Here is a 26801-nt window from a genome sequence, read left to right as displayed (position 1 = left end):
TAACAACTGTGATAACACGGGCAAAAGAGAACAAAAAGAAAATGCAGATGCAGTGCCTGGCCATGATGTTAGTGTCAGCATACGGCTACAAAAAGCAAGGAGTTACCTCTTTTGGGCTAATGGTGGAGGAGGTCTTGCCATGGTGGGGCCAGAGCGGGCTGGTCGCGGTAATGGACGGCCCCTGGAGGGGAGTGCGAGAGATGAGAGTTGGCCACGGTTTCCTTCTTGATTGTGTAGACCGGGGCCAAATCTAACTCTCATGCCCCCCACACTATCCTCAGCACAAAGGCAGAGAAATGACAGATGTGCCTCACTTCTAGGCCCATCACCACAAACTTCAATGTATCGCAGATGTGTAAAGCGATATTCGCCCAGACAACTGTTCAGACCATACCCAATCGATGACTTGGATGACATGGAAATGACATCAATAGAGCAAGTCGACTGACTGCAAAGCCAGAAATCAATGACGTCATTACTGACAACATGACGTATCTGCATAAATAAAGTACACATTTATCCATTCATGAAGTTATACGAGCATGCACTAGTTTATTGCATATAGGCATGAAGCACATGCTGTGACCCGTCTAGGTAAGAAAATAGATACATGTACATATTCTTGTGTTCGTATCTTTCGCTAAAGCTGAAACCACACGATGAAAAAGGTTTGCATATGCTTGACTGCAATTAACATGGAGAAACCATAGGGAATGAACTGGAAGTTATAGGTCTCTGAAATGAATGGGAAAGGAGAGACAGGCTTTGAGCACATGGAAAGGCTAAAACGATCCCTTCAGGTAGAGGCGAGCAGAACCAAGGGGCTCAGCCAAGGACAAGTGGAAATGGAATAGTTCCAGTTAATAAGACAATAAGCCACCTGCAGAAAGTTAGTACAAAATCCTCATTATTACAGGCTTGAGGGCTTCATTTTGTGGTCCCAACACACGTGACCCAGCTGAGCAAGACAATGTCCATTCAACTAAAGTAGAAGTGGAAAGCTGTTCCCATTGAACCAAGGGTGAAGAAGCTACAAGATTTGCAGCTGGATGATCAACTGAATGCACTCTCACATGCTTAGAATGGCAAAATGAGGGAACACTTCACACCTCCATGTTCCTTTCCATTGCCTTGAAAAGGTAAACTTAGCCCGATAACTGTCCAGGGTAGCAGGGATGGGAGGACACACGCTGGCCAATCCAGATTCGCCTTTGGGGGAGGTCATTTGTTGCAAGGGCCGGTGGTCTCTCTGCGACCCAGCAACATATTAGATTGATACTAGTAGGGATGATCCTAGGAGGGGCACCTAGACATGGCCAATCATAGGACCTACCTATATGTTCTCTATATGTAACCTGCTCAAACTGACCAATGTAATCAGCTAATAGGTTTTTAGGGTTGGAACCTGAATATGTGATGCCACACCAGGATACAACCGGGTGACACACGTCTAAAAGACAAGAATTCTGGGGAATGTTTGTTTTTCTGGTGTGATCCCTGTCATTTTGTTTGCTAATAAGACAGTCATTTTGCCCCATGGCTGAGGCATCCGTTCTTGTGACGGGAAGTTTTTGATGGGCGCAAGTGTTCTCTGATAATTGGGGTGACTGCTAGAGAGCCCCGTCCACCTTTACAGTTGCGTCGGGATGCCTGGAGAGTGGCGAGTGGGGTTGGTGTGCCCCAGTGTGCCGTGTTGTGGGATGGACCGGGAGCTCCTTTAAGGCTCCGAGCCTCTGAAGAATGATGACGTATGAGGAATGCACAGCACTGCGGCAATGGCTCCATGCAGCGTGTGGACGTCTCCACGAAGTGCTCAGTACAGTTATTTAAAAAAAAACAGGACTGTACTTCATGACTTTAATGTAACATCATTGTCATCTGCATCTGTTGCCGAACGCCTGTTAACTTGATGACTGACCTTGTTATTGCTGCATTGACTACGACAGGGAGGGACATGTAGAGTTATTTTGGCGAGTTCTTCCTAGGAGACAAGGCTGTGTTTCTTTCAGTAAGGCTTAAGTGTACCAATGCTTCCTTGCGTGTGTGCTGGTGACTGCACCAAGTGAAAAAGGGTCCGAGTGTACTAAGGCTTCCTCACGTGTGTGCTGGTGATCGCACAAAGTGACACACGATAACGCCATTATTGGAGGGCCATCCAAGCAGTATTGTTTTATTTTATAGTGGAAAGAACGGGTGTTCACCTTCCGACGTGGATAGATGAGTACCAATTTCGATTGGGTGATATTGTATGTAAATATGTGCTTTGTAAAGCGCTTTGGGTTAAGTCGCTACATAAATAAACACATCAGGATCATTATCATTTGAGATGTTTGGTCATTGTTTTGTGCCCCCATGTTTTATGTTTTGTGTTGTGGCTGCCGCGTGTTGTGTGCTCTGTATGCGCATCTGAATTGAGTAAAAAGGGGGGACTCTCACAGTGTTGTCGGTCCTCCATTCTGGATGTACAGATAATGTGGCATCCCAGGGTATGGTGATTTTGGTGAAATGTTATACATTTTAACATTTCTGTTCCCCAGAGTTACTAACACTGTGAGAATGTGTTGCGGTGTACGTTCTCTGATGCTACATACAGACATTTTTAGAAGTTTTAAAAAGTTTGTTTTCCCTTTCAGTAGGTATTGGGAAGGGTTCATGGAAAATGACTCCCCGCGTTCACAATGAGCTGTTTAGTGTGTTGTTGACGTGTTCGCTTTACAAGTTTGGAAGGGTCTAGTGATGGAACGACCCACCAACATGACATGGACCTGGTTATGGATTTGTGTTCTGTTAGTTTTGTTTAGATGCATCAAAAAGACTATTACTTGGAAGTACAAGTTCACCATAGTCTACACTTTTTATAATGTATTGCAACATTGTGTTAGTAGCTAACTCTTGTTTTTTTGTTTTTTTTTTGCCTCTGGTACTGCCAGGAGTACCCACGTATTTATGTGTCGGTTCGCTTCCCATTGTGATGTGTTTTCTGGTTGTGTAAGAGTGTGGTATGGGAGTAAGATTCCATTGAGGAAGTACAACATTTGTTGGGCCTTTATTATTGGAGGTTGGAAGATGGATGACTACGTGCCCCTTCTTGTGTTGCTACACCAGGAGGTGCATAACAGCATCCCCGGTGTGTGTGTCTGTTGAATGGTCTGGATGTAGAGCGAGTGTTTGGGAGCACCACCTGGTTGTTCGGGTCTTCATGGTGAGTGGATAGGCTGCTTGAATGGTCATTGAATGTGGGTGGAAAGTGTGTGGATTATGGACCCTGCTTTGTGTTGCCACACTTGGTCCAGTGTGGCACCACCCCTGAGTGTGAGGTGTATGTACTGGGCACATGTGTATGGTTGCGGTACTGTTGAGTGACAATCTGTTACACCTCTTTTTGCTTTACGGTCCTTATTTTTGCAGAATGTCGTGTGTGGTGGTTTCCCCTGCGGAGTGTGGATCAGGACGTGGCAGGTCCTGTGTCTGGGGATGGCAGTTCCAGGTGGATGGAGATTATGGTGTTTGTTGACGTGGTTGATTTTGGTTGGGTGTGCTTGCAATTGTATGGAGGAGGATTTTGTGATGAAATTACTTTGTCTTGTCCCTCTGGCCTCTGTTTGGATGGTAGAATGTTGATGGGTGCCTGATTGATAGCTCAGGAGAATTTTGGGAATGTGCTTGACTGTTCTGTGGATGACAGTTGGGGGCCGGAGCTGGGATGCATGAGGTTGGCCAGTTGGTGTCTCCCTTCACTACTACCTGTCTTGCCCCCTATATATGTCAAAAGAGTAACAGGTTTCTGTACATTCTGTACATGTGTAAATAATGCTGCCTGGCTGCCACTTCACTTCTACGGCTGCTCTGTGAATTCACTACAACTACGGTAACACGTTCCAACACTAGTATTCTTGCTGACACTTAAAGAGTCCACCAGGTTCCCTAGATGAAGAGTAAGACAAGGGGATCACAGACCCCATTGCCATGAGCGTTTCTATATATAATCTGTGTGAGAAATTGATTTGTATATCTAAGAAAAATAAACACCACTGCAGGTTAGGATTACATTTTACAAGTTTGAGGGTGAGAGCCCAGAGACCGCCAAACAGATATTGGAACTGAAAGGCATGATGAAAGTGTTAAGCGATAATGGAACGAAGTCCACATCACATCCTTCTGGCTCACAGTTAGGCATCACTATTAGACATTTCATATCCATGCCAGGAGCCTGCTGAGACATTGTTCTATACATTCTGTGGTGGTCAATAGGAAGCATGATGTTTGAATTCACAGGTTTTTCACTGTGGCTATATGGCAATGTCTTTATTATTTAGGAACTACTTGAAAGAGGACTACTTGATATCCCACTTCATCCCAAAATCAACCCTCCTAGGACTTCACATACACGCAGGGTCCCCTTGTTCCTTCGTGAAATATCAGAAGGCTTTAGGGGGATAGAGGAAGGAGAAAAAACAAAACAAATAAATAAAAGCATGGATTTCCTACAGAGGAAAGATAGCTGTATGTTTAGACTACCCCTTGAAGAGACTAAAGGGCAGGCCTGGGGGAGGTCCCTGTTTTTTTGTTTCTCTGGAACAACGCTTCACTCCTTGAGCTGGAGCATTACATATTTCAATTATACTAGCAAACTGGAGGTCTTTAATGCATAAAAGACACCACAAACCTCACAAGATCAGACTTTTTTTTTGTTTACATTTATTTGTTCATTTTACAAGAACAAAACAACACGAACATGGAGTCCAAGACAAGCAATGACCCACCATGATCACAATGCTTCTTACAGCGGCAACAAACAAAACAGGTAAAGATATCCAGAGTGGCATACAAAATAATTAATCCACAGCAGTAAGTAAATACTGCACATATAGCGCAATGGCATAGTCCAAACAAATGCTGTCTCCAGATCGTGGAAGTACGCCATATCCTGCAACCACATTTGCACACTGGGTGGGAGACCCTTCCACCAGGATATGACAACGTTCCTGCGGGGCACCACCAAGAGCAGGCCGGTCAAGCTCCTCGTACACCCCTGGAGCGCCACCATGGGATTGTGAGCAAGCTGTTACCCAATAATAAGTGAGAGACTGGGCAGCACGTCGCCCAAATACTGGGAAATATGAAGGCACTCCCAGGCCAAGTGAAGAAACCCCGCCTGGCTAAGGCCGCACCTGGTACATGAGTTTGGGGTGGATGGAAATTGTCTATGGAGTTTAAATGGGTGTGGTATACCTAGTATAGGTAGTTGAAATGGGTCAGCTTAAGTTTAGAATTCAATGACACTTTTTCGGTTTGTTTCAGCACTTATTGGCAATCTTCCCATCGTAATGTCCTTGTCAAGATCCCTCTCCCAACTCAGCTTTGCCGCATCCCCGTCCCATGGTTAGAAGAGGCAGATATAAACTACTGTATAGCCGTGAAACCAGGCGACCCTCACTGTTCGATTGTATCAGCCCTTGCAATATTGCCCATGTGCCGGGCTGGCAATGAAACGAGGGGAACGCCTCTTTAAAGACATTGCACACCCGGAAGTACAACAAAATATCTAGGGCGTAGGACCCACCCCTATCCGTTACCTGTTGCAATGAGAGGAACACATGTTCTATAAATAAATCGCCAATGGTGGTAATACCCAGTGTGTCCACCCACATTAAATAAGCCTTCTCCCCGTGATCTCCATACCAGCCACGTGTCTAACTGCAAGCAGCAGCGAGTACAAATTGTCAATACCCAGCTTGCCTGCCACCTTCCATCAGATCGCACAGGTAACTTTCAATATATGCGGAGACCCAGACACCACCCCTGAAGCTCCAAGGATCATGGAGAGTAGGAGGGTAGGGCAGCGAATGCCCTTTCCAACTGAACATTTGGGCGGACAAAGTAGGTGGAATACCAACGCACCAAATCCTGTGCCTGCACCACCCAGTAGTAGCGTTCCAGGTCCCGTGGGGCCAAGCCTCCTTTCTCATAGGGCTGCGTCAGCATAGCGTAAGCTACCCCAGCCTGTTTGCCAGCCCAGATCAGGTCTGGGATAATTTCCTGCAATTAGAGAAAGAAACCAGAAGAAAGAAACAGTAGAATATTCAGGAATAAATAGGATTTAGGAAGAATTATAGTTTTTACAATAGAGATTCGGCCCAACAACGTAAGAGGGAGAGGTTGCCACCATGCCACTAGATACTGAAGAGATCCAATAGCTCTTCCATAATTGTCTCAAAACAGATTGTGCTGGTTGTGTGAGATCTCCACCCCCAAGTATCGAACTCCCGCTGACACTGTCCTATTGGTAAGGAGGAAAACCACTGATTTGCTGTGATTGATCCTCAGCCCAGATAACTCCCCAAACGTCACCATCTGGTGCATCACAGGGGACACGTTGTGTACAGTGTCCATAACGAACAAAGCTACATCATCTGCATATAAGGAGATAATCTACCGCAGGGTGGCCGCCAAAGGCTCAGTTGCAAGAGCAAAAAGGAGCAGGTACAGTGGGCACCCCGGCCTCGTCACACGATCCATGTCAATAATCTCATACTGACAGCGCCCAACCACTATCCTCGCTGGAATGGTGGCATATAAAAGGGACACCAAAGAGGCAAAACAATCCCCCAGGCCAAGTTTCTGGAGAACATCGAATAAGTATGGCCATTCGACGGGGTCTAATGCATTTTCTGCATCCAACAGCACCACAACCGCCTGTGACTCCGGCGCCAATACAGACAGGACCCCCAAAAAATGGCGTAAACTGTATGTTGTATTCCTGCTGGGTAGAAACCCGACCTGGTCTGCTTGAACCAACCCGGACATCAAAGGGGGGAGTCGGTTGGCCAGCACCTTAGCAAATATCGTATTGTCCACATGAATTGAGGATATTGGTCGGTAGGAGGCACACTTAACAGTCGGTTTCCAATTCTTATGCAATAGAATAATATTGGCCTCACGTAGCGATGGGGGAAGAGACCCCAATGCAAGTGATTTGGTTAATACCTGCAACAACATGGGGCAAGTATGGGAGCATAGGCCTTGTAGAACTTCTCCAAAGGTTGTCAGAACCAGGGGACCTAGACCGGGGGGAGCACTTTGATAGCTTCCAGAATGTCTTCTAATGGCACCTTCCAATACAGCTCTATGTACTCCCAACAGTGCTATAAACTCGCTGTGTCCTGCATGTAACAGGAGGCATACAGGCGACCATAAAATTCACAAAACGCTGCAGCAATTTCTTTCTCAGCATAACAAGGTCTCCCATGGGGATCCCTGATGCACTCCACATGCGGGTTTCTCCTGTCTGCAGCTAGCAGCCGGAGCAGTAATGCCCCGGGTTTCTGCCCCTCCCCGTATTGCCATACAGATTGTCCTCGACCATGGAACTTAACCTCCCTCCCCCACACGGACAACCCCAATCCACCTGAATTACACCCACCGAGCCTGCCCAAAAAACCACCGCTGAACTACTGCTGCGCTTGGGGCACTGGTGCTCAGCCAGGAATGTGTTGGCTCCACTACCGCAGGATAGACAAGAGGCCTAGTGCAGCCCAAACTGGAAGGATAGCATGTGCCCACCATACAACAGCCAGCACTCCAACCTCTGTCCACATCCCAATCCTACAACATCCATAGTCAAGCTTCAGGGGTCTCCCTGACCTTTGCAGCCTTGCTTTCTTGCACCATTTCGGGGTCTCGGATGATTGGGATGATGTGCACTGTCGACCCCATCCAGGAAGGAGCTTGCAGACTCAGGAGCCATGAAAAATAGGGTCTTCCCCTCATATTTAATCTGCAGCATTGCAGGGAACAGCATAGAGTATGGAATGTTATTACCTCAGAGGCTGTGCTTGGAACCCCACGAAGGACCTCCTTGACACCTGTACAGCAGCCGAGAAATCAGGGAAGACTTGGAACTTATCACCATCATACTGAAGCTCCCACTTCTGCCTTGCCAAATGGAGGATACTGTCACAATCTCAGTAATTCAATAGGCAAGCTGTATTGGGGCGCAGTGGAACCCAGGCACAGGCCATGCCGCCGGAATACGGTGCGCCCTCTCAAAAACAAACAAAGCAGAAAGGTTGGTGTCACCAAAGACAGCTCTGCAAAGGTGCTCGACAAACTCTTCCATACTGTTCTGACCCTGACACCCCCGGATACCCACCAGACTGATGTTATTCCTGTGGGTCTGACCCTCCAGGTTCTGAGTCTTGGTGGTGAAAGACTTAAGCTGCACTTCCAGAGCAGACACACAGGCTGTGAGTGACACAGAACTGTCCTCAATCCCAGACACCCTGTGCTCCACCTCAACCAAACAATCACTGTGCTTATCCAACAAGTGTTGCAGCATCTCCACCTTCAAAGAGTGCAAGTCCAACTTGGAGTCCAGACTCTGATTGCCAGCCTTGAGATCGAGGAGTGTTGCCCTGATGTCTACCTTTGGCTCCTGGGCCACTGCTCTGGGAAAAAACTCCCTCCATTGACTCCGGATCCTCTTGCTGGCACAGGGCGGGGCTTCCCTGGCGAATGAGCCCCATTTGAAGGTAAGCTTTTTATGCAGTTTGCCAGTCTTCACCATTGTGGTGCCCAAGGTGCACAGACAACACACAACACTGGAGGACCCAAGAAGGGGGAAGACCAAGCAAAGTGACCCTCAAGCAAACAGAAAGAGGCAATCAGATGCAGCCCGAAATGAACACCCATAGCTTACTTCACCTGAAAGCCACAACCATCAAGTCACGAGAACAGCACAGCAGACCCCCAATCAATGAAGGACTGTCTTCATAGTTAAGGAATGGTCCACCAGCCACTGCCCCGTCTCCAGGCCATCGGTACCACACTGCCAAGGGCCCTGCAGGCTGTGTATGCAGGCCCAAGAGGCTACACGGAGAAAGCCAGCAGGCAATGTGCCCCGAAGTGAGTGCACCAAACCTCCATATCCAGGTGCAGTAAAGCTGGACTTCCCAAGAGTGGGCTGCCCAGGCCATCACCATCTGCCACCACCAGGGCTCCACTGTGCACCCACGGGGCCCCGTGGGTCACTCGCAAGGCTCAGAAAGGGCTGCCACCCAGAGGACCAGCAGGCACCACACACCAGCAGGGATGCTCCAGCCAGGGGCGACCGGCACACCTGAACCACAGGATTGAGCAGCTGGCAAGCTCCTATCTGCCACCGCCAGCCACTCTGAAGACGATGCTATGTCTGTCAACACCCAAGGCACAGGATTCAACCAAGCCAGCCAGGCTCCGTCTGTCAATTCAGTGTGAGGCCCGTTTCCAGGCCCCCGCTGATCACCCGACCGGTGAAGTCAGCAGCACAGGGGGTCATCTGTAGACCATTCACTGCAGATTCAAGGCCAACCACCAGCTGCCACCCGTTGAGGCTGGACTGCCTTCTCTCCAAGTCCACCTCACTGTGCAGCCATGCAGCACTCCACTGCTCCACCAGGCAGCTTGGTCCGGGCTCCGAGCCACTGATCACCATTCCTGCGAAAGCCGACACAACAGCCTGGGAGTCGACTGCTCCCTGGTGGCTACGGCTGTCACGACCCCCAGCCCTGATCCCCACTGGCAAGCCCATTGGCCAGGTGGAGTCAGACTTCGGATCGCAAATAAGGCCTGGCATCCGCTTCACAGGCCCTCTTGGGGCCAGTCCTGGTGCCTTTGGTGCCAGGCTCATAAACAGGGAAAGACATCAGCTAAAGGAACTACTTTATTCAGGCTTTCAGCCAACATGGAGGCATCCACATAGCTTGATTCCTAGAACCAAGCTATGCGGTATAGTGTTTTGGGTGTGGTGGCCTAGGGACTACTTTACCTGGACTACTTTGCAGAGACTATTTAAACCACACCCGAACAAGACAACACGCTTCGCGTTACTTTGCTACTAGCAACGTGACGCTCACCTTGTCCAGCTTCTCACGAGCCTGGCAAGATCCGGACCTGCAGAAAAAACAATCTCCATCCTTCACTGTTCACAGCTCCTGGGCAGCTTTGTGTGGATGGTTCGCCACCCGGATCGAAGGACCTGAGAAAAGAAGAAAGACATCATTAAAGAAGGCAGTAGAGACATTTCAACCACAAATTGCTTAGAGACTTAACCTGGCTGGTGGTTGTTCGACCATTATAGCTCCGGAACTCCATCTGCGCTGGGAGCACACCGTGACCTACAAAAAAGAGAAAACACAGGTCAGTGAAGACAAGACATTGCCTCGCTGTGCAAAGCGCCTACTTACCGCATCCATCATAGCGCTATTGTGCGCCATCATTTACCGGCAAGAACCAGCCTACCCAGTTCACCAAGCAGATGCTCCGCGCACCTAAGGGAGATAAACAGAGACATTATTATCGAACAGAGAAAAGGCATGCAAGAATAACAACTCCATAAACCGCAATAAGTCCTACCTGAAAGACATTACTTGGGCCGCTGTCAGTGAAGTAACTGGACCGCACGCGCCCACGAAAGACAACGCGCCCCTGCCCAGAAAGCAGGACGGAGAGCCCACCAACTTTGATAACAAGGTGAGAAGAGAACCCAGAGGGGCTGAAATCACAAGGGAGGTGGGAAGGCTTACCTTGGCTGTCCAGTCCTAAACATAGTCTTCATTTCCAGGAGGAATTCCACCGAGAACCGCACCAGGGAATCATTGAAAAGGGCACCAACGACCAACTGGCTGGGTGGCGTCCCCGTGGATACCAGGTGAGCGTAACAGAACGCAAAGCCTCCCATAAATAATCCACCTGGGCGCCATGGAGACATCGTACATCGACCAATTGGCCCAATTGTTGGGGGACCTTCGTGCCGAGCTTCATTTAGCCCGACAAGAGACTAATGCACTCCCAAGAGACCTAATAGTGACCAAGGATCGCACTGAGGAGATCGGCAGACAGTTCTTGCAATCGCAGGCAGATCAGACTCCTCTGCCTGGGGGAAATCCACTGATGCAAAATCCTATCTCACCATCTTATACCCCCACACCAGTACAGATCACGCTGCCTGGAACAGTTCCCCTGGCACCACCAGAAAGGTTTTCGGGTGACCCACGGAAGTATGCAGAATTCATAAATCAGTGTCGTCTTCATTTCCTTTGTCGCCCTGGGGCGTTTCCAAATGACCAAGCTCGGGTAGCTTTCATCCTATCATACTTGAGTGGAAGCGCAGAGGATTGGTCGGTGCCGTTGGTGACCCATAATGATAATTTTTACAGGACTATGGGGGGTTCCAAAGAGAAATGGAAAAATTGTTTGCTCGCCACCCCCAGGAACAAGCAGTGGATAACGAACTCTTATCTCTCCGGCAGGGGAACCAGGACTTGTTAACATACATTGCTACCTTCAATAGACTGGTTGCTGAAGCCAGGTGGCCAGAAAACAAAAGAACCACGTTATTCCATCGAGGCTTACGAGGCAAATTAAAGGACATCTTGGCCCAGGTAGTTGATCCCCCCAGAGACTGTACCGAATTCACAAATCTGGTAGTGCAGTTGGACCATCGGTTGCAGGACCGAAAAGCAGATCGGTCCAAAGTGGACTCTCGAGTAGTTTATGTTCGGTCTAGATACAATGCACGACGGGTGCCAGACAATGCCGTAGAACCCATGCAGATCGGAGGGGTACGACCTCCACTAACAAAACAAGAGCGGGATAAAAGAAGACAAGAGCAACTCTGTTTGTATTGTGGAAAACCAGGACATTTCCTGAAAGACTGCCTGGTAAAACCCCCAAGGAGAACAGTCGGGGCCACAGAAAAGGATGAAGTTAAGGAATCGGAAAACGACCAAGCTCGGCAACCGTAGAGGTCAGTTTGTCGAGTGTCAAGAAAGAGCCACTGACTTCATACTTTGCAATACCCGTGATCTTAATAAACCACCAACAATCGTCAAAGATGCATGCCATAGAAGCGTACATCGACAGCGGAGCAGTTGGGAATTATATAGATCTAGAGTTGGCAGCAGGCATGGGGCTCCCTTTGTGTTCTAAGTCTACCAGGGACAAGGTGACTACCGTGGATGGGACAGAAATTGCCTCCGGACCAGTAACCCAGTGCACAGCGGCAGTAACCTTGCTGTGCCAGGATGGACATCGGGAGTGTATTTCGTTCGATCTCATTAAGGCACCTCAGTTCCGGTTAATACTAGGGATGCCATGGTTGGTTGCTCACAACCCTTTGATAGACTGACGGGCACGGAAATTAACCTTCTCCGGCAACTGCTCTCTGGCATGCTACTCTCCAGAACCGGAACCCGACTCCTGTATCTCCAAGACTCCCAATACTGTAGCATCTACCCTAGGAGTAACTAATACTTTGCTTTGCCAGATGAATATCATGACTTTCAGGACATGTTCCAAAAAGACCAGGCTAACACATTGCCGCCGCACAGGCCTTATGATTGCCAAATTTACCTTATTCCTGGGGCACATGCCTTGCGGCGGGATCTACGCTCTCACCGAACCAGAAAACCTTCACCTGAAATCCTATTTGGACCAGTACCTTGCAAACGGATTTATCTGCCCATCTAAATACCCAGCAGCCAGTCCTTTGTTCTTCGTACTGAAAAAAGAAGGGGACTTGAGGACCTGTATTGATTACCGTGCAATAAACCAGATCACCATGGAGAAACACTACCCCTTACCCCTTATCCCAGAAATGCTAGACCAAGTCAAAGATGCCCAGATTTATACGAAATTAGACCTCTGGGGAGCATACCACCTGGTCCCGGTCAGAAGCGGAGATGAGTGGAAAACCACTTTCCGTACCAAATATGGCTTGTTTGAATATCAAGTCATGCCTTTTGGCTTGTGCAACGCTCCTGCAGCGTTTCAATATTTCATGAATGACGTCTTGAGAGAACTGATTGACGTTTGCGCCTTAGTGTACATAGATGACATCTTGGTGTACTCAGCCTCAAAACAAGACCATATCAGGCACGTTCGTTCAGCCCTCAGCAAGCTCCACCAACATCGTTTGTATGCAAAGATGGAGAAATGTTTTTTTCACGTCACCGAAGTAGAATTTCTTGGTTTGATCCTTTCGCCAAAAGGCATCAGAATGGATGTACATAAGGTTGACACTATTCTAAATTGGCCATCACCAACATCTCTGAAAGGGATACAGAGCATGCTAGGCTTTGCAAACTTTTACCGCCGATTTATCCCAGACTTCTCTCAGGTTGTGCACCTGATCACAGTACTGCTACGAAAAAGCAATAAAAAGTTTGCTTGGACCGAGGAAGCAGAAAGAGCCTTTCAGCAAATTAAACGAAGATTCACCTCTGCCCCAATCCTGCGGCACCCTCGTCCAGACCTCCCTTATGCGGTAGAAACTGATGCTTCCAGTATGGCAATGGGAGCGGTCCTTTCACCGAGAGACCCAGAAACTGGCCAGCTGCATCCTGTGGCCTTCTGGTCAAAAAAGTTCTCACCCCGGAAATTAATTACGATATCACGGACAAAGAACTCCTGGCCATCAAGTCTGCTTTCAAGGCGTGGCGACACTATCTTCTGGGAGCTAGACACACCATTACAGTGATCACAGACCACCGGAACCTGCAATATATCAAAACAGCCAAAGCCCAGTCCTCACGCCAGTTACGGTGGCCCCTTTTCTTCACCGAATATGACTATGTGATCACATTTCGACCAGGGGTAAAGAATGGAAAAGCTGACACCTTATCTCGAATGGGCATCGATGAAACGGTGTATACAATCCCAGACCCGGTACCCATCATACCATAAGACAAACTCTTGGGTATCACGACAACCTTATCGCAAGCAGAATTACGAAACGAAATTCAGCAGTCAATGAACCCAGATGCTTTCCTCGCATGGTAACCTCAAGGAGAACAATATTGCATCAAGGATCAGTTATCTTTTTTTAGGGACCGGCTATATGTACCCAAGAAGGAGTTACAACAGCATATCATTTCAGATTATTATGGCTCTCTGATCGAAGGACACCCTGGAATCGCTAAAACCTTAGCTAAGGTGAAAAAGAACTTTTGGTGGCCTACCTGGTGTAAGGACATTGTCCAGTATGTTCACTCCTGCGGTGTCTGTGCACAAAATAAATCACAGAAACAGAAACCATCAGGTCTCCTACAACCACTGGACATCCCTCCCGCTCCATGGCACACTCTCTCCCTTGACTTCATCACTGATCTGACACCTAGTCAAGGCTTTAACACCATTCTTGTAGTTGTGGATTTGTTCTTTAGGATGGCACATTTTATTCCTCTCAAGGGCCCCCAGGACGCATCCACCTTAGCAGAAGTATTTCTGGAAAACATTGTCAAGCTACATGGTTTCCCATCAATTCTGGTCTCTGATCGAGGCAGCCAGTTTGTATCCAATTTTTTGAGAAAATGTTGAGCAATGGCACAGATTGACGTCCGGCTATCTACCAGTCAACACCCCCAAACGGACGGCCAAACCGAGAGGACCAACCAGACCCTTGAGCAGTATTTACGATGCATGCTGCACCATGAATTGAGAGATTGGAAGGACTTACTTTGGATAGCCAAGTACACATATAACAATTCCGTACATTCTAGCACGGGACAAACAGCTTTTTACACCCTGTATGGCAGTCATCCACGTACCTCAGAACTCGACCTTCCTGCAAAGTTGATAATGCCTGCAGTAAAGACTCTTCACATAACCATCACTCAGGCGTTCAGAAAGGCGAAGGAACATCTTATTCATGCTAAAGAAAAACAAAAGCACTTTGCCGACCAGCATCGGAAAAAGACCCCAGACTATCAAGTAGGAGACAAGGTTTGGTTAGCTGCCAAATATGTACCCATCAAAGGGACCCGGACCTTCCATCCTCGTTATTTAGGACCCTATACCATCAAGGCAATTATCAACCCGGCAGCCGTCAAATTGGACTTACCACCTAATCTACAAATCCATCCGGTATTCCATGTGTCCCTCTTAAAACCAATGCAACCTGGTACACGAGTCAAGACACCACCTAAACCCATACTTATTGATGGAGTACCAGAATTCGAAGTCAAAGGCATCCTGGATTCTAAACATTCTAGAGCCAAGTTATATTATCTCATCGACTGGAAGGGATTTGAACCCCAAGATAGATCCTGGGAGCCCAGTGAGAACATCCATGCACCACGTCTGATCAGGAAGTTTCATCGGAACTTCTCAACTAAACCAGGACCAGACAGTAGACACACCATGGGAGGGGCCTTGGGGGGAGTGCTGTCACGACCCTCAGCCCTGATCCCCACTGGCAAGCACATTGGCCAGGTGGAATCAGACTTCGGATCGCAAATAAGGCCTGGCATCCGCTTCACAGGCCCTCTTGAGACCAGTCCTGGCGCCTTTGGCGATAGGTTCATAAACAGGGAAAGACATCAGTTAAAGGAACTACTTTATTCAGGCTTTCAGCCAACATGGAGGCATCCACATAGCTTGATTCCTAGAACCAAGATATGCGTTATAGTATTTTGGGTGTGGTGGCCTAGGGACTACTTTACCTGGACTACTTTGCAGAGACTATTTAAACCACACCCGAACAAGACAACACGGTTTGCGTTACTTTGCTACTAGCAACGTGACGCTCACCGTGTCCAGCTTCTCACGAGCCTGGCAAGATCTGGCCGGACCTGCAGAAAACAACAAATAACATCGTTAGCAGAAGAATCTTACCTGCAATCTCCATCCTTCACTGTTCACAGCTCCTGGGCAGCTCCGTGTGGATGGTTCGCCACCCAGATCGAAGGACCTGAGAAAGGAAGAAAGACATCATTAAAGAAGGCAGTTGAGACATTTCAACCACAAATTGCTTAGAGACTTACCTGGCTGGTGGTTGTTCGACCGGTATAGCTCCGGAACTCCATCCACGCTGGGATCACACTGCGACCTACAAAAAAGAGAAAACACAGGTCAGTGAAGACAAGACATCGCCGCGCTGTGCACAGCGCCTACTTACCGCATCATAGCGCTATTGTGCGCCATCATTTACCGGCGAGAACCAGCCTACCCAGTTCGGCAAGCGGACGCTCCGCGCACATAAGGGAGATAAACAGAGACATTATCGAACACAGAAAAGGCATGCAAGAATAACAACTCCATAAACCGCAATAAGTCCTATCTGAAAGACATTACTTGGGCCGCTGTCAGTGAAGTAACTGGACTGCACGCGCCCACGAAAGACAACGCGCCCCTGCCCAGAAAGCAGGACGGAGAGCCCACCAACTTTGATAACAAGGTGAGAAGAGAACCCAGAGGGGCTGAAATCACAAGGGAGGTTGGAAGGCTTACCTTGGCTGTCCAGTCCTAAACATAGTCTTCATTTCCAGGAGGAAATCCACCGAGAACCGCACGAGGGAATCATTGAAAAGGGCACCAACGACCAACTGGCTGGGTGGCTTCCCCGTGGATACCAGGTGAGCATTACAACGACTGCAAAGCAGTCCTCAGACCCTTCAGATGCACCTTCAGACCCCCACAGGTGTCTTCCCCCACCAATGGGCCATCACTATGCTGCAATTAAACAGGATTTATGTTAGCCAACACTCAGAGCTCAAAGGGGGTCCACCATTCCTGAACGTGCTCTCTAGCGCCACACATACAAGATCAGACATGAACCAGATTTGGAATGTGTCGCCCCAAAAATGTCTTTGTTAGGGTAATATAGATGAACTAAATCAGTTTTCTTAGGGGCCAAGAGTGTGCATAAAGGGGACTCAGAACAAAGAGGGATAGAGGGTGCACGCTCACGGATTTGAGAATAAGAAGTAACAAACTTTAAGGAACAAATAACAATGGCTTCTGAGTGCGGGGGAGGAAAAGGGGACTCAATCATGGTCAGGTTAGTGATACCCAATATATACATCATAGTGTCTGAGAAAGGTTCAAGAAAATTCCAAAGGAAGTTTTTTTTCAGTTCTTGTTACGGCTGGTTCCTGTCCTTTCTGGCAGCCAAACACAACAAAACCAAGTAGGAGGTATGTGTGAGGGTTCCAAAAATCATTGCGAATTCCAAGAAAAATCTCTGTCTTGATTCATCATGCTATTTCAGTCCACAAGCAAAGTCTCTCCTATTCATATGCTCCCTGTGGATGGTCTTGTGCTGCTGACATACAATGTGGAGTTCCCATCCTGGATCTCAAATCTGCACTGAAACCTGATGGTTGAATCTTCTGTCAGAAATATCTTTAAGTTGGCTGTAAACCATGGCCTGAAGCACAGGCAGACAGGTGGCCACCTTACGGTCTTTACAGGGAGGGTCCTTGAATACGCCTCTCACTACCTGACTCACTTTCTCATATTCCTTCCTTCTCTCTATCTGTATCCTCATTTTTCTCCAAAACCTTTTCAACACTTGACCTTGGGATTGTTCCTTCACTTGCCACTGTCTTCGTCTTGAATCATCTCACATTCTCCTCCTCCTCCTGCTCTATTCACTCATTGATCTTCATTTCATCCTCCTTCTCCTCTCTCCAACTCCAGATATTCTCTGCTTCACCTCTCCAATCTAATCACCCTTCCCTTTAGTCATCTCCTCACTGTAACCTACCTCCTCAATAGGTACATCCTCCTTAGGCACCTCTATGTTAGCTGTGACTTCCTTACCCCCCTCCTCAGTGTTTCTTCCCACCGCCTTCTCCTTATCTTCTCTCACTATCTTCTCCTTAGACACTTCTATGACCAGACAGTTAGGTGTGATTTATCATCTGCCTACAGTTAAAGAAGCATGAATAGGCAGGACAATGTTACACTGAGCACACTGTTTGCATCGATATCTGAACAGCTCATGAATGTTTTAGGGAAGTTTTCTGGGTGGATCTATATATCTAATCTTTTTTATTGCTACACTAACCCAAAGGCCTCAGGGCCCTCACAGGAGAATCACATAAAAGACAGTTAAAAAGAGCCGAAAGATAAAATCCTAAAGGCGAGACACATATTGAAAAAGAGTATATGAAGGAGGCTTATTAGGGAGCATAATAAGTGAGATAAGATAGATCAGCTGCATTCAGCATCAAACAGGAGAGTTTTCAAATGCTTCTTAAAAAGGGACACTATCAACCGGTTTTTGGGGAGGATGTTCCATAAGGAAGGTGCTCAGGAATTGAATCTGACGCTGCCAATTTTCTTGAGGGTGAAACATGGCTGTACCAGACGAATGGTACCATTGGAGTGCAGAGAGCGTTCAATGGATTTCTTTGTGATCCTGGTGATGAGGTAAGAGGGAGCTTCATCATGAAGACACTTGAATGCTGTGACCAAGCCCTTGTGCTGCAGTCTTTGTTGAATAGGCATGCAGTGTAGACTCATTCTGGCTTCAGCTTTGTGTGCCTGGAGTTTGAGACCGCAGACAGCACGTACGGCTCCATTTTGGATTACTTGCAATTCTTTTATGTTCGTCAGAGATAAATGCCACAACGCATATATGGATCAGAGATATTTCTCAACACATCTTTATTGAAATTTGCTCACAGGGATAAATAAGTCAAACTAATGATGCAGAACCAATGTTTAACACAAGTAATATTTTCAATTACCCAATGTCATCTTCAAACTGATCCACCACATGTGCATCTTTGGATGAGTGGAAATTGGTAAACGCAAAGTATTCCATTTCTTGTCAAGCCTACGTTTGGTTCTCTCCAAGCCGCTTTAAACAACAGAATCCATGTGGTATATAATATGTACATGTTGGCCACAAACAAGATCTAAAAAACTCAAACTAAAATGTGTTTTACAATTCCCCTTGTGGCTTCCTAGGGCCTTTTCCTGTAACAGCTGCATCTTTTGGTGGTTGAGTTGGAGTGGAGACCTCCTTTGAGATTGTCAGGCCCAGAGGGATGTTTCCTCACTCAACTGGTGCCAAATGTTGAATCCGCGCCATTCGTTCACCAAGACCTAGAGTCATAGGCAGACAGAAAAAACACCCTACAACTTCCACTGGCTCTTAGTAGGCCTTTCACCACCTCCCCCTTTCAGGGTCCTCGATCTACAGCCCACCAGCCCACTTTTTCTCTTTCTTGCCATCAAACCATGTGTCTTTAATTATAGGGCGTTCTCTTACTCCTTTCTTCTCCCTTTATCCATCCCCATGCTTTTTCTGTCCCCCCTCGACACCTTACCACATGCTTGCTCCTCAACTTGTCCCAGGCTCCTCATGGTCAGGCTCAGTGTTTGACTCTATCCAAATCTGTCCATGGATTTCTCTGATGGTAAGCGCCTGTTTCCTCTCCTCTGCTACCACCCTCTTCCTCTTTGCCCCTCTTTATTTTCCTTCTAGCAGTCCTCCTCTTCTCTCGTCATGCCTGCGTATCCTCCGTTTCCTCCTCACTCCAACTCCTGATGCCTCTCCTCTCTACTACATATGTCTGTGCACCTGCCACCTGCTCAATCCAAATCCAGGTGTTCGACCTCCCCTCCTCTCTTCTTGTCTTCTGAACTTCCTCTTCCTCACTGCAGCTCCCGATATTCCTCCTCCCCTCTCATATTGTCTTCTCACCCTCCCCTAACTCAGCTCCTCGCCTCTGCCTTACTCAGTTACACCACCTCCTCCTCACTCAGCTTCCCTACTATTTCTTACACTGCTTCTTCCTTCGAAGACCTGTTTGCTTCCTCCAAATGCCCTCTACCCTCTCTCCAGCGCCCTCTGTAGACGTGTTCCACAAACTCTCACAAATTGCTCTGTTTTCTTGTCCCCCTTGCAGTGGCTGTGATCCTGCCTTTTACCACCTTTGTCCTAATTAGCACATTAAGAGATTCATTATTGGGGTCATTTTGGGATTGGCTCCGGGCCCCAGGGTAAATAGGATCACCTAGATACACTTACTTTCCAGTTAGCCAATGAGAAGGTGTGGTGAGTTTTTTTTTTATTTTATTTGAATTTATTAAGAAGAAAAAGAAAAGGCATTACAAAGCAATATTCAAGATGAAGCAAGATGATGTGCTAACAATTAAAGCTTTTGGCCCCAACAAAATATGTTCCAACTATGCTAAAGAAGTTTACTCCCTCCAAGCCCAACCCTCCCCTGAACACTCTCACATCACTCATTTCCTGGTGTACATATACAAAAAAGACTTGAACGGTGCACAGTGAAACTTTTGTAGCAATTGCACTAGGATTGGTTGCCTCTGTGTGGCATCCTCAGGGCCGTAAAGTAGGTCTTTTCCGGCATGATAGTTCGAAATACTCTCATCTGGAGGGTAGATGGAACTGTCAGTTCTTAGTCCATGTTCTAGCACTTAGTCACTGGCATATACTTACATACAAAGTCTTCCCAAAGCATGTCACATTGTGCGGATTTTGCATGCAGTGTTAAGTTAATTTTCTCCATAACACAGATGTTCAATGCTACATTAATCCATTCACCTTTACTTGGTACACTTTCAGACTTCCACTTAATGACCGTGCTGCTAACCGGAGGTGGGCTGCAAGACCCTTAATTCTATTCCGTTCATCATCACGTTGTTCAAACCCAAAGAGGATAAGAAAAGGGTCCACCGACCTCTGTATTCCATCGAGATCCTTGCTCCTCCCCAGGACTTTGTCCCAATAAATCCTGATACGGGGGCAGCCCCACCACATATGACAATAATCGGCAATTTCACCACATTTACGCCAGCACAACGGGGTAAGTGACTGAAACATTCTGGAGAGCCTGAGGGGGTCATACTGCCACCTGTGTAACAGTTTGATCGCATGAAGTTTATATTGGCTGGATATAGAAAACCCGGGGGCGGTCCTGCACATCCTTCCCCATATGGTTGGATCAATTTCTCCCATCTACCCTTCAAGGGCAACGTGGAGCCCTTCCCAGCTTCAATCAGTTCTCTATACATGGCAGATATCAATCCTTTCATTTCTGTTCTGGAATTCAAAAGCTTCTCAAAAGGGGTAAGTTCTCTACTTGCGTTATCTTTCCATTCATTCCTTGTTAGAGCACCTTTGATCTGCAAAAAATGGAAGACAGACAGAGGGCCCAGACCCAGAGCATCTCCTAATACTGAGATTGTGATAAAGGAGCCATTTTTCCACAATTGACCCACCCTCTCCAGACCAGCCTCAAACCAGGGTTGGAATCTCTCCAAATTGGGAATGCTTTCTCTGATGCCGGGGGCCCATAGATGGCTCAGGGGGGACGGCCATGATGTAACTTTTCACATGTCACTTGTCTCCCTCCATATTTCCCAGATAGTTCCCAGTATCGTGTGGTCCCTTCGTCTCTGTAACAACTTGTCTCTCGGGACCCCCAACCATTCAGAGAATGTGGCTGGGGCCAGATAATGATTGTCCATTACAACCCATTGAGGTTCTTTGTGATTTCGCAAGTGGGGAATCAGGATTTGTAGTTGGGCTGCTTGATAGTACTTCCTCAGGTCTGGGAGCCCCATCCCCCCATCGGGGTGTCATAGGCTACTCTCGCTCTCTTTCCCTGCCAAAGGAACCTCACAATAGTCCTCTTTACCTCATCAAAGAAAAGCTTTGGGCTTCGAATAGGAAGCATCTGAAAGGGGTAAAGAAAACGGGGGAGGCATACCATTTTGATCGCATTAAGCCTCCCCAGTCGTGATGAGGTTTTTAATATGCTGACAGGATATCACAGGAAGACAGCATAGAAAGGCCACACTCTTTCACAGGAATTATTTTCATTTTTAGGAACTGTCAACATGGACAGCGGACCAGTGATAACCCGGCAGCACCCCCATTGGGTCACAGGGTGGGGGAAAGTGTTAGTAAAAGTGTGTACTGCAAAACACGAAGGAAACTCACCATGTGCAAGTTATAAGGGCTTTCAGGTGGTGGTACCCAGGAAAGATGCTTAAAATTGAGTAAATAGATTCTTAAATCATGACAACCATGACATAATTGCTAAGGTTTACATGCCCTCACTGAAATACTGTCGATGGTGCTGATCAATAAAGCTGTGTATCTAGTGTCAGGCCCTACCACTGCAGGAACTCAAGACAAAATAGAGAAAACGTTCAGAGTTCGACATTCTGAGATTGATAAGATGCCTGCTACTTTTTCAGTGATCCCAACAGGCTCAGTGGTCATCAATTGTCCTAAACCCCTGGATCATAGGGCAGGAATCGGGTCCATGGAGAGACCATGCCAACACAATTGTGCTGGAGTTGCGTATCTAAAACAGTGATTTTAAAAGGAGACAAACAGGAGATGGAGACCTTCAGATCTTTAGATATTTGTAGCCATCTTCGCCAAATCTGTCAATGTTTTATTTACATGTTTGTCTTGTGCACTTCAAAGAGAATGACACTCTAGTTTCTTCTGGTCCCTTGTACCCCAACAGTGAGATGCTTCACTCATTCATATGCAGATTATTTTTAATTGACTTTGTTTCAGAAACATTGTGAAAATTCTTCGGCACACATCAGTTTTGTATAATATGCAAAGTGTTCTATTATACATTTTTGCTGCTGTCATGTTTAATGATGCAAGGTGTATTAACACCAATAGTAGTCAAAGCAAACAAAATCCACACTGAGATTTAGGAGTTTCAAGAGTTAACAGAGTCAGTTTATTTTCATTGCAATCCAATGCAAGGAAACTGTTTGACAGAATATCACTACATGCCAAACAGTCCTATTGTATATCCTTCTAGGTTGATTAATGAACAATTAACAGTTTATTACGTCAGAATGTATGTTCTGTTCTCACAACCTTGTACACGTTACTCTTATCTGTGAGAGAACCATCACCTGCTTGCACATCTTTTGCTTCATTTGGTCACCTGCTTCATCGCTTGCTTGCACATCTTTTGCTTCATTTGGTCACCTGCTTCATCGCTTGCTTGCACATCTTTTGCTTCATTTGGTCACCTGCTTCATCGCTTGCTTGCACATCTTTTGCTTCATTTGGTCACCTGCTTCATCGCTTGCTTGCACATCTTTTGCTTCATTTGGTCACCTGCTTCATCGCTTGCTTGCACATCCTCATTCCATCTTGTCACAAGATATAAACCCCTCTGTGCTTCATCGCTTTGCAGTACCTTATGGCTCCTGTTGCTTTCTCACTCGCAATGCCTTGCGGGTCTTGCCATTTCCCACTTTCAGAAAACATGGCTACCCATGTTTGAAATGGCTATTTGAATGGAATTCTGCTTTTTCAATTCTTTGAGCACAGCCATCAATCATAATTTACATTGTTTGTGCCTAAATGGAAATTGTGTTTACAAAGATAAACTCTTCTGTCCCTAACTGGGTCAATGCGGCCGGACCATTATTTGTCTGACCCTGCTTGAACATAGCTGGCTAACAAATGATCTGGGAATATAATGCTCTTCTGTCTGTGTATTTCACTTTCAAAACTTAGTTTTCTTGCCCGCACATTAAGAGGTTCTCTATTCATATGGATATTCACATACTTTGCCTCTGGCAACACCTATGACAACAACAATAAAACAGAAAAATAACAGTCACAAATAAAATAATGATCAACGCAATGACCCGCAGAGAAGTTTTGAGGATGATCCATGACTTCAGCTGCAAAGCACAAGCTGTCACATGACGTAGTTAGGGTTGCAGTTTTGTGTGAAGGCATGTTTTCTGTGTCACACGCAGTCAGCAGCACATGCGCTTGCCTTATTAAAATTCCTTGGATTTGCGTTATTACCTAAAGCAATTCTTTGGAGAGGCTGGGTTACCGGAGCCATCCAATGAAATGGGATGTCATTGCTTATACATTCGTGTCCAACTTCGTCAGCTGGCCAATGAATGGTCTGTTCTTTGAATGGAATGTTCAGTGTGAAATGGATGTCATTTGTAATAGTATCCTTTAAACCTATACAGCTTCCATGTTCACTTAATTATTCCTTTCAGTCTAATAATAAACAACTGCCTGCTCCTTCCTATGTCACCTTATCATGCTCCATTACCATCTGGCGTGTACTACGTTTGCTCATACATTGAGTTGTGGAGATTGTATTGGCCAGAAATCCCATTGGCTCCCTACCCCTTACCAGACATTATGAGTTATCCCTGGGGCACTTATGACACCTGGGGACTGGTCCTTCAGGAGCCATTATTTCCCAAACTTCATTCTATTTCATCTGTATATATTTTAACAGTGTAGAGGGTAGCAGTTGTAGTTGTTCTTGTGGTCAGTGCTGACTTAGGGAGGTATGGCACAGTTACAGAAAGCATGTCTTGATAATTTTCATCAGGCAACCAGTTAGGAAAGGCGTAGCATTCAATGAGAAGCTTTCCAACAGTGCACTCAGCTGCACCAGGAAGGAACCCCAAATAATAATGCATGATGTAATTAGACAATCATCCATTAGGCAATGGCCAGGGGATTGCAATTGTATTCCTAGCTTGAGCAGTCCAGCCCTAAGCAGAATGGGGCCTTGCTCCCAAAGGTTCCACGCAGTTTCAGTGATCCCTAGGCCTCAGAATTCGGCGATCTTGGCTGGCACAGTTCAGGATACCGGACGGAATGATGAAATGGAAGGGGAGTAGCTTGAAGAAACACTACTCGTGTCTAGCGCTGCTCTCAGGGCTGGTAGCTCTACAAGGGCGGAAGTGGGAATGCCAGGGTTTTCCCGTCTGACTTCCACAAGGCCCTAAAGACAAGGCTCTTTGTCTAAAGAGCCTTTCTGCTTTCTACTTCATGCCTCTACCACTGCCATAATCTGTATTCGACACACTCTGTACTGTAGAACATGTAACTGTATGTTGTTAAGATTCACACATTGGGCTGCTTATTGTAACCCACAAGCAAGCCTCCTTAAGTATACTTATAGCGCCTCGTTGCCTAGAGGGCTGCAGTGCGCTTTACAAATCCAAAAATAAATAAATAAATAAGGCAGAAAATGAAATGCAAAGGCAAGTGCTGAGGCACAGAGCTCCATCAACTGGCCTCCAGAGCTCTTGGACTGGAGGACTTTAGCACCTATATCCTAGGTGTGCAGCGTTATTGTCTCTGCATGAAGAACAAAAAGTATTGAGAGCATTGGGCCACCGGCAGAAGGCAGGTGAAGCAGTGATTCTGTGATGTTCACCTGCCGGGGGCCAAGGTGTTGGGAGCACAGCTCCATAAGTTGTACCTGGGAACAGGTATCAGTATGTCGTCTTCTAGGAGCGCAGGATGCAGTATCACCAGGGGCGTGGCATCTGGGGCCCCGGTGGGCAGCTGCACTGGGGTGTCTTTATCCTGGACCCCTGGTGATGGCAGCTGGGCTGGCTCTGTGATGTTAGCAGATGGCAGTGTTTCTACGTCCTTCTACTGTTGGTCTTCGTCGGTTGGTGGTGCTGTCTTTACAGAGTGGCTTGCCTGGACCCATACGTCATAACCTCTGCAGTCAGCGTGGGTTGTCAGCAGGATCTGATAAGGGCCCTTCCATCTAGGGTGTACCAAAAACTTTCTCTGATGAACCTTCAGCCCACCCAGTCCCGTGGCAGGAGGCTGTGGCACCGTGCTTCAGGCAGATGAGGAAGGGCTTCTTGTATTTGCTGGAAGTGAGAACTGACAACAAGCATTCATTTTTTGTAATATGAAACAACAAGATCATCTTTCAGCTGTAGGTTATATAGTTCTGGAGCTAGTGCAGGAGTTACTGGCATCCTCAGCGTTTCTAATGTCCATCAAAACAAGATGGAGGGCATTTGGCCTGTTTAGGCCTGTCTCATGACATACTTTGGCAAGGTGGTTTTTCACATCGAAATTCTGACATTACACACATCTGGAAGATTGTGGGTGATGCGAGCAGTGGAAACTTTGGAGAACACCAAGGGCATTGCAAATGCTTTGGACAATCTGTCCTGTGAAGTGTGTGCCTCTGTCAGAGTCTATGCATACTGGGAGGTAAAGCGAGGGATGAGCTCCTTCAAAAGTCTGTTTACTACCACGATAGACTCTGCATATTTACAAGGGTAGGCCTTAGTCCTTCCAGAGAATGTGTCTATTACAACCAGGACATATTTGAAGGAGGCACACTTTTGCATAGAGATAAAGTCAATTTGTAAATTCACGAAGGGCCCATAGGGCGGGTCATATGCCTGGGAGTTGTTTTAACAGGCCTTCCTGGCGGAATGAATGTGAAACAAGTTGTGCACTGAGCACAGTACTTCTGTGCAATGGAGGGGAACTTGGGAGCAAACCAGTATCTTTGGACCTCTGCATCATCTTCCCCTTACTTGAATGTGACACAGAGTGAGCAGCACGTGCCAAGTATGGTAGTAATGACAGGGGGTTCACTAACTGGCCCGGGTTTTCACGCCATAGGCGATCAGAGCAATACACACATACTTTACTTTCTGTAAGAAACCTGAGGCGTTTCTCCCATGATCAGGGATTCCTGACTCAGGTGGCCAGGGAAGGGCCAACGCTCTTGGATCCTAACCCTGGGGGCGGACAAGCGAGGGAGAATCACCTGGGAAGGGGAGCCTTATGAGACTGTGGGAGGAACGGTATTCCACCCGTTCCAGTACATCCTTACCCGACATGCCCTCTGTCATTATGGGATATTATTGCCAAAAACACATTTGTCCACAAAACTGCATTTGCCCACTATCATACACTTACTCCCTTCACCCTGACAAAAACCCACATAGTTTTTCTGCGATCCCTCAGAAAAACTACAACTCCCGTAATACCTCCACATTGCTTTTTCCTAAAACCACTGGGACGAGGAGGAGGCAAACCGGAGCAATGAAGATTACCCATAGGAACCAATGTGCCATGAGTTCCTATGGGCAGTCTCCATTTGGTCCTGTTAATGAGGCCAGACAAGGTGAGGCCTCCCTTTACAATCATTCCCACCTGAAATCTGTTAAACTTCCTAGTCAGTATAAAAGGCAGAGCACACAGTCAC

The sequence above is a fragment of the Ambystoma mexicanum genome, chromosome 4p, assembly GCF_040938575.1.
Source record: "Ambystoma mexicanum isolate Mex_15411 chromosome 4p, UKY_AmexF1_1, whole genome shotgun sequence".
Classification (NCBI taxonomy): Eukaryota; Metazoa; Chordata; class Amphibia; order Caudata; family Ambystomatidae; genus Ambystoma; species Ambystoma mexicanum.
Note: the sequence above shows the minus strand (reverse complement) of the source record.